The 7,605-nt window shown below is 50.5% G+C and overlaps 1 pseudogene; it reads right to left on the reverse strand.

The window, feature by feature from the left end:
- Positions 1–6,996: 6,996 nt before the first annotated feature.
- LOC118601986 lies at positions 6,997–7,114 on the reverse strand (annotated as a pseudogene).
- Between the last annotated feature and the right edge of the window lie 491 nt (positions 7,115–7,605).

Raw genomic sequence — 7,605 nt, forward strand, 5'->3', positions numbered from 1 at the left:
TGAAGGTTCAGAAGAGAGTTCAAATTATGAAAAGCAGGGAAAAGAACATATGAGAGAATAAACAATCCTCGTCTAGCTGGAGGGGGAGACAGGGCCCCGATATGGAGAACGGAGTAGGCGTCGCTGCCCGCGCCAAGGAGCGCAGCGCCGGAGCGCCCGCAGTCACAGCCACAGACGTCAACTGCGCAGGGCCCCCCAGGGACCCCGAGCGGGAGCGGGACGCGGGCGGGGCGGCTCAGCATGCTCCCCGGGAGGACCACTCCGCTCAGACGGGGACAGAAACGAAGTCTCCGTGGTGGAGGAGAAGATCATGATCAAACTCTTTCCACGAAACCCCCAACGACGCCACAGCTGACCCCTGGAGCAGGGCTTGCTACGTGTGGTCCAGCCACGGGCGTCGCCTCTGGAGACCACACCCGGCCCACGTCCCTTGCGGGAGGGTCTCGGCCAGCCCCCCCGCCCCGCCGCGGCCCGCGTCATCACGCCCCGATGGGAGCACCGCGCCCCCCAATGCTCCTCGCCCGCAGCGGAGAGAGAGGGGCCCCGCGTGGGCTTCCGCCGCGAGCCCTCCAAACGCAGCGCAGAGAGCAGACGCTGGACCTCGGAAACCGCAGCAGACACCCTCCGCCTGTGGACTCTGCACCTCAGTCCAGCGCGGACCCCACCGCTCCTGCAGCGGCAACAGCAGCTCGACAGCCAGACGCTGGGGGCCCCGCCGCCCCGTTGATAGCGGCTGCCTCCCGCCGCCTGCTTTGCAACAAGCGTCGTTTAGCAAGTAGCCAGGAATACGCTTCCGGTTAAGCCAGGAATTTTGTTAAAAGAGACGGTTGAGGCAAACTAAATGCATTTTAACAAATTAAAATCAATGTGAAAACCAGTAAAATGCTTAGGAAAATTTATGAAAACTGTCGTTGGCTAATGATATACAGAACGACTACAGAAATGTGTAATAATACTTTTCGGCTTGAGGTGTCTACCTTTTATATCCAGTAACCAGACAGTTAATGAATAATTTGTCTATGGAAAGGACTTAAAATGGGTTATGGATTTAAAAAAGGGAAGCGAAAGACAATTTGAATGCTTCGCTCAAAGAGCACACGACTAGGGGAACCGGAAAATGAAAAGTGCCACGTAAACAAGAGAGATTCAGACGAAGTCAGGCGGAGACATCGGTTTTACCGAGTGGAAAGGCCTCACGCAGTGTGTCCTGGGATGTGACGTTGAAAAATGTGTGGGACCCTAACTAGGGACGACAAAACTCACAGCAGTGGGAGCAGCGCGCGGCAGGCAGACAGCCGGGCGCGTGTGGGGACAGCGCCTCCCTATGGGGACAGCGCCTCTGTGTGGGGACAGCGCCCCCGTGTGGCCCGTGTGGGGACAGCGCCCCCGTGTGGCCCGTGTGGGGACAGCGCCCCCGTGTGGCCCGTGTGGGGACAGCGCCCCCGTGTGGCCCGTGTGGGGACAGCGCCCCCGTGTGGCCCGTGTGGGGACAGCGCCCCCGTGTGGCCCGTGTGGGGACAGCGCCTCTCTCTGTGTGGCCAGCGAAGCATGTCGAGGGGCTGATGGGAATGAGACTGGATTCGGGGGGTCTTGGCCTTCGAGGTCAATGCACACCCAGGCGGCGAGAACCCAGGCTCACGGTGTCTGCCCCCCACACACAGTCACCTGAGTGAGTCCCCGCCCTCTGGGTTTCAAAATGAAGGGCATAGACATGAGATAACTATCAAATTCCTGATAGTTTTAATAACTAGAGCATTGTTTTGTCCTTAATACACACGAACGCAATTTATTAGGAAAGTTTGAAAGTACACCAAAACAAATAGTAAATCAAGACTAATATCGTTGTCATTATTTCTGTTTTCTTCAACCCTTTTACCTCTTGTTCTCTTTCCCTTGGTTTACCCGATTTTTTTACCTGCCTGTCTACCTATCCCAATATTCAACTATTTCCTTTCGAAATTAGGGACTTAAGGTTTAATGGACTTCGTTTTCGCCTAAAGCACTTGGTGAACATTTTTCCATGTGATTCTCTATTCTATTCAACAAACTCTTCGTGCCTAGAGTATTTCTTGATTAGATGTCTCATAACTACCTAACCGGTGCCTATTTTGTAAACAGGTGCATCACATTTGAATCTTGATTTGTTTGACTCTGAGTGAAATTTCAGTAGTTGGATTGAATCACGAACATTTTACAATCAGGGCCCCGACCCCGTGGGTCTGGTTGGGTTGTTTGGAGGTGAGATTTTGGATGAGGAACTTGCTGTGGCCTGGGCGTCTGCAGGAACCCACGCCCACCCACAGGACGGCGCACCGCACGCGCACCTGCGAGGTTAGAGCCATTAGCCTTACGCGGCGGCATCAACAGCAAACAGCAGCAGCGACGCCAAAGGCAGCAGGAGAGAATCCGCGGCGCAAAGCCACACGCTTGCCGCGCTCGCTGCCGGTGTTACCCTTGGGGAATCGGCTTTCCTGTTCGGTATGGCGCCCAGGGCGTGCTACTCATTATAGATAGAGTCTGCTGACTCTTTTTAGCAGTATGTTAGAGAAACAGTATCTCCTGAACTTAGGAACATCTCCATGAGCCATTGCTGAGACTTATGTCCGCCAGTTCAGCTGAAAAGATGCATGTTAGAAACCTTGACTTTTGATTCTTCCAGTGACCTGCCATCTAAGGCTGGTCCTTTTGCAGTGATGAAACAGTGTGATCACAATGTAGCTGATAACAAGCTATTTAAGGCTGTTTAAGTCTCTCTAGAATTTGCAGGTTTACAATATGTACGTCAAAGGAGGCAGTCCAGTGAATTTATCCAAGTTTGAGAGCGATGGGAATTGCAAGAGTGAAATAAATGAGAACCATCATTAGCATGAGATTTAGGCAAAGAGCACTATTCTTGTAAAAAAATGGAACGATGGCAGAATGGTCCGTAATTTATTTTCTGTGTGCAGTACCTGTCAAATGCATCATTACTATTCCCATCAAGGCTGCATCTTACAAGCCCTTCTATTTGCCGTCTCTGAAGCTAGGGCAGTTCTAATCAGTGCCACTGTTTGAAAACTTGCACAAATGACTGGCGTCTTGTTAATTCTTCAGTGCCAGTTATAAGTACATTTAATTCGGAGTAAAAATGTTATGGCTGTTAAATTTCATACACACAGAAGCGCGCGCAGGCTGCCATGCCTGGCCCGATGTCATCGTGAAATTTCTCACGGTTGCCTGTGAATTCTATTATGCAGTTCTATCCCGGTATGATTAATGCAGTGAAAACAGAAAACACTGTATGGTCCAAGAGATCACAAACAGGAAGGTTTCAGTTGGGTATGGAATGCTGTTCATGTCCGTCAACAAACTTACCTACCGTCTGTCACTCTGTCATGAATTGTCGAAATTCCCCTTAGACGGCACGCTGAGGGGACACTTTCTTCCTTTTCGGTAGAGGTCGTGACTCACCCAGGATACTTGCCAATTCCAAAACCTGCATCTAGGTGTATTTCCAGATGCCCAGGGTTACGTGGGCAGATCAGCACCTGAACCTTTTCCTTCTAGAGAATCAGATGGGACCTCGCAGCTGCCAAGACATAAAAATCAACATAAATTCTTTACAGCTGAAACTTTTAGAAGAGATGTTACATTGCACTGAATAAATTGTTTTACCCTAACATAACATTTAAATGTGAAATACCAATCTCATGACTGTCACCAAACTTATTTGACTAAGACTAGACCAAATTCCCCGACCCACCAACTAATAATTGTGGAAATTTGGGAACTTAGGTCTCCGAGCCCCGTGGTAGATTAATAATAATGCGCACATCCTCAGAATAGAGTGAGCTCGGCGTCCGTTAAATAATACACGCAAACCACCGAGAACAGGTTTTTTCCCCACACAGCAAGCTATCCGTATTAGTTATTATTTTGTTACGATATCTTCCTTACACCCGTACACTAGGTATGAAAGTCAGTTTCATAATTAAATCACTCGGAAGTTTAGGTCAGTTCTCTCCATCAAGTTAAACATGAATCTGAAGATCTGAAACGTGTTTGCCGAATATTGGGAAAAGGCACTGTCTCATGAGATGAACATTAAGACAACTATAAAGAGTGAAAGAAGCGTGAAAGCTCTGTTCAGATTGCGCGGACGCTCCGCCCACGGGGAGGCGGCGCGGGGCCCCCGCTTGGTAAGCGCGGGATCAGCGCAGCGTGCAGGGCAGGGCGGGGAGGAGAAGGCTGGCGGCGCCGTCTCAGCCAGGCCGTCCCTGTCGAGTCTCGGGTCATGCCGACGGTGTGGACACGTGACATGATGGGACGGAAACGGCACTTTATACCTGTGATCTTCCCGCACTCCCAAGCCCACGCCCCCAGTTTAATCATGAGAAAAACGTCAGACAAATCGCCATAGAGGAGAAACCAGCAAAATGGCTAACCAGTGTTCAGGGGGAAAATAATGCCACATTCTCAAAAAAAAAAAAAAAAAAAAAAAAAGGAAAGTATGAGAAACCGGGACAATCTGGAAACATTTAAGGAATCGTGACAACTAGTGAAACTGGATGACATCCCGGAACAACCACAAACAAGGACATTACGGCAAAACGAAGAATTACGGAATTTCGTTAACGATGCGTCCATATTAGCTCATTAATTGTAACAAGTGTCCCACCCTAATGCAAGAAATTAATAATAGGGAAAAACTGGGTGTGAGATAGAGAGGAACTTTCTGTGCCATTTTTGCAAGTTTTCTGTAAATCTAAAACTGGCCTAAAAATAGTATAAAAAAAAAAATCTTCGCTCAAACGCAGACTGGAAGTTGGGAAGGGCGCTGTGAACGCACACGCTCCCCACACGGAGCCGCGCGCCAGGAGGATGCGCTCACCTCCGGGGACCCCGTCGTGGAGGGACAGGTCCCTGAGTTCAACGGTGTTTGCTTTGCCAAGTGGAAAACCGTATCATCAGAAAAAATGCAATTATGTGAGGTTTAAAATATAAGACCAAAATTAACATTCAAAGTTCGAAAAGTAAATTTATGCTGCACACTCTTGTTTTATGACTTTTTCTGGTAATATTTTAATCATTTTACCTGTTGGAAAGAGTGACGTGTCCTTAATGCAAAGGCTGCTAAGGAGTATGAATTTGGAAGTTGCAAAAGAGATAAAAATGGTCATCGACTTGAATTAATCATTGGATTGTAGTGGGATAATTCGGCTGTTGAAAAGTCATGATGGGGGTTTACAAATACAGTTCTCTGTTATCTTGTTTTGTGCCATAGTTGGGGTTGAAATGGAATAATAGAGATGTTAATTTTGGATATCATGCCATTGGATATATTAATGATAATAATAATATGATAATAATAAAAACAGAAATGCCTTAAGCAAGATGAAACTTATCTTCTCTCTCACGGAGCAGTTCTCGGTCAGTGCAGCAGTCCAGAGCGGGTTTACTCATTTTTAGCACACAGCTTCCTTCTTCGGGTTTTATCGAGCTGCTCCAGTTGCCGCCACCTGCCAGACAGCCGCGTGAGTCCCGCATGCGCCCCTTCCAGGCGCGGCGTGGAAGTCAGGGGCAGGCTCCCCCTCGCATTCCGCCAACCGGAGCCGCGCCCCGCTCTCTACGCCAAAGCCCAAGGGGCGCTACGAGCCGTCTCCTCTCGGTTGACCTGACGGTGAGTCTGAGAACCTGGCAACGCGAGGAACTTCCGTCGTGAAAGGAAGAGGAAGAGCGGGGGGTGCCCAGCCGTCCTCGCGGCAGTCAGCCCGGGCCCAGGAATCCGAGACTCGGCTGTGACATCGGTTACCGCGCGGACCGTGGCCTACCACACCCACGAGGGCGTCGGGGGTGTGTTCTCATGAGCCCCCCGGGGATGCTGAGAACCGAATGCTGACTGTCAAGACCCCAGCCTGTTTCCTACCTAGAACTGCTTCTGAGCCAGACCTGCAGGAGGCCGGCGGTCGGGTCCGGAGTGCCTTCCCTCTCTGTATTTTCTGTTTACTTGTATGTAGGATGGTGACGAAGGTGGTGAGAGAAATCTCACTCACACGCACACACACACACGCACACGCACACACACACACACACACACGCACACACACGCACACATGCAGTAGCTCTGTGAATAAATTTAGGAATAAGTAGACTCTATGCAACAAAATTTGCAATATATTTTCTCATTATTAAAGCAGCGCATTTCATTTGTCACTGAGACAGTTCATCCTGATAATGAACAGAGAACAGGGTGACGTTGTGAGGAGGTGGCATGTGGGCGGGCGCAGGCTAGAAAGGGTGAGAAGAAAATTCCCACTTGCGGGAGCTGAGAAGACGGAGCAGGTTTCAAAGGGCAAAAGAGGAACCGCTGGGAGTTTCCGGCAACCACAATTCAGCTTTTCTATTCTTTCTTTGTGTAGCTGAAAACTCGTATTTTAGCACTTTCTGCCTCTCCCCCTCCCTCTGTTTGTGTGTGTGTGCGCGCGCGTGCGTGTGAAATAGAAAAATCAGGTATCTTGTCTCCGTTTTGCACATACGCGCCCAGGCCCAATCAGTGAGTGAGAGCTGGGTCGGGTAGAGAGGCTGAGCGCAACACCTCCGCGAGACTGCGCCTCGGAGTGGGCGCAGGCGCGGGCAGGCGCGGGCCGGCGCGGGCATGGCTCAAGGAGAGGAAAGCTCCCGAGGTAGTCCGCTTGGACAGCTCTGAGGCAGAGCATTCCAATAAAGATGAAACGTTTCCTTAGAGAATAAGTGGGAACTCCGTAAGCCAAGGCTGTTCCTGGAGCGCAGATCAAAAAAGTTGTGGGGAAAACGCCAGAATGCATCGAAGAAGAGAGTTTGCGGCCGGGTGCCCAGAGTGAGAATGACCTGAGAGAAAGGAACGGATACAAACGTGAGCTCAGGGTTTGCGCAGGATCTTTTTTTTTTTTTTTTTTTTTAGATGAGGCAACCCTTGGTTGACCTCACAGATTGCAAGGACCTTGTCGGCTTACGATCCGTTATTTTTTAAATTTTTTATGCCTATAGCACCTGGTCTTCCTAGCGGTCTCCCAACCAAGTCCTCACCAGGCCTGACCCTGCTTAGCTTCCGAGGTCAGACGGGACCGGGCGTGTTCAGGGCGGCGTGGCCGCAGACTGGATCTTATAATAATAGGAATGCTGTGTGAGGACCGTCGAGAAGGCACGTAACTGAGGGGATGTGCTTTAAGAAAACTCACCCGTCAGTGAGAGTCTAGGTAGATTAGGAGAATGTAAACCGAAGACCTGCAGAGTGACTAAGTCAAAGGCGAGCGAGGCAGGCTCGAGCCTCAGGTGAGCTGCAGCAGGTGCTGTAAACGGCTCCCCCGGACCCTCACGTGGATGCAGCGCTTTCCCGTGCACGACAGGCTTCCAGCGGCCAGCATCTGCGTATCCTCACACAGAATCTTCGCTCGGAAGGCCACTCTGCTCGACGTACCCCTGCTTGAAAATCAGCACTCCTCCACTCCAGTTCTACACGAATGGTGATGAGAAAGACGTGAGAACCCGAGTCCGGGGCCCAGTGCGCCCCACAGGGTGAGGCGTCCATCTCCAGCTGTGGCGCAGAGCACCTTGCGGGCTGCCCACGCTCGGCCGGACCGCTTCCCG

This window comes from Rousettus aegyptiacus, unplaced genomic scaffold, assembly GCF_014176215.1.
Source record: "Rousettus aegyptiacus isolate mRouAeg1 unplaced genomic scaffold, mRouAeg1.p scaffold_m13_p_4, whole genome shotgun sequence".
Lineage (NCBI taxonomy): Eukaryota > Metazoa > Chordata > Mammalia > Chiroptera > Pteropodidae > Rousettus > Rousettus aegyptiacus.